This window comes from Rutidosis leptorrhynchoides, chromosome 5 (assembly GCF_046630445.1).
Source record: "Rutidosis leptorrhynchoides isolate AG116_Rl617_1_P2 chromosome 5, CSIRO_AGI_Rlap_v1, whole genome shotgun sequence".
In the NCBI taxonomy this organism is placed as follows: domain Eukaryota; kingdom Viridiplantae; phylum Streptophyta; class Magnoliopsida; order Asterales; family Asteraceae; genus Rutidosis; species Rutidosis leptorrhynchoides.
The window spans coordinates 455253920-455255674 of record NC_092337.1 but is presented as its reverse complement, the minus strand read 5'-3'; positions in this window follow the sequence as shown (position 1 = coordinate 455255674).

Below are 1755 nucleotides of genomic sequence, written 5' to 3'. Positions count from 1 at the left end.
ATTATTATTATTATTATTATTATTATTATTATTGTTATTATTATTATTATTATTATTATTATTATTATTATTATTATTATTATTATTATTATTCTTATTTATACATAAAATACTACGACGGAGTCATTAGCGTGTTATTTTCAAAACAAGCTTTTCGAACGGGTTAAAGCTAAGGAAATTATGGGTTATAGCTATGGAGGTTATGGGTATTACTTGGGGGTTATGACCATGAGTCAAAGGTCAAACCTAGTGTTTATCATCTCCGTTGCGTCTACGTACTTTTCTGCAATATTGAATCACAATATTGATACGTAAGCATTTATATTTTTATCTTGTATATATTAATAGTGTATCCATGTCTAGTGCTCGAGTATATATGTTTATGCATGCTTGTATGCTTTAATTTTGTCGTTAGATAGTTTATGATGAATCACGAATTAAATACATGTTGTAACATCCCGCCTTTTTCCGTTTACTTTTCCGTTTAACTATTTAAATTCCGTTATATGTTTATGACATCCCTCGTTAATATGCGTTTTAAACATATCTCGTTTAGGTAATTCCCGCACCCGAATGAAACTAGAGGGACCAAACTTGCCAATGTGCCAAACCTTTGACTAAGTCAAAGGTCAACACTCCATCTCCTCCATTCACTTTATCAATTTCTTTTCTCTTTTCTTTTAACACTTTCAAACTATCTCTAAAACTCCATCTCCAAGAATCATCATCTAAATTCATTCAAGAAAGCTTCAATCAAAACAAATTACATATTTAAACTCCTTGCAACTTCCTTTTTGATTCCATACCGATTTCATCAAGTTTGGGTAACTTTCTAAAATCACTAGATTTTGTGTTCTTGATGTTTTTAACTTATAAAGTTGTTAATTAGTGTCTATGCTCAAGTCTAACATGAATATATGATTTATATGTTCGATCTCGTTATTTTTGATAACTAGCATGAACTTGAAAGTTTGGTGTGTTTGATTGATGATTTGGTTTCTTAAATGTTGTTAAATGTTATAAATGCATGTATTAAATGTGTTCCTAACATCACTAGCTTCAATTTGATGTGTAGGTTGTTTTAGAAAACTTTATAAACTTGATTAGTGATTTTGGTGAATTTGGGTTAGGGTTTGATGAACTTGAAATGGACTTTTGATGCTTTGAATGACATGAAATGTTATTTGTAAGTGTTAAGTTGTATTGTATGCTTGATTACCTTCGAAACGGCATATCGTTCATGTAAATTGGTTTCTGAATCATCGAATTGCATTTATGAACTTGGATGCATTAAATGAGGAGCTTTGAATGTAATATTTGGTTGTTGTAAAAGTAAATGTGATTGATGAAATGTGTTTAGTTGCTTTCCTTGTCAAAATACCTTTCCGATGATATAAGATACATGTTTTGGTTGTTTGCGGGTCATAAATGGTGATTGTTTGAAGTTAGGTTCGTGCATTAAACTTGAAAACCGCCAGAATTCTCTGCACAGGTAATGGCGCGGCGCGCCATATGCCCGCGCGGCGCGCCAAAGTGGGCTGTCCAATTTGGTCAAATTATGAAAAATGTTTGCCATGCTACGGACCTCCGATTCACATATAACTTGTTCTAACATGCTTATACATGATTAAAAACCTCAAAAAAATAGTTCGGGACCCGACCCGAATGTGTTGACTTTTTCGTTGACTTTGACCGACCAAAGTTTGACTTTTTGTCAAACTTAACCAAATGATTGTGCAATCTTTCTAACTTGTT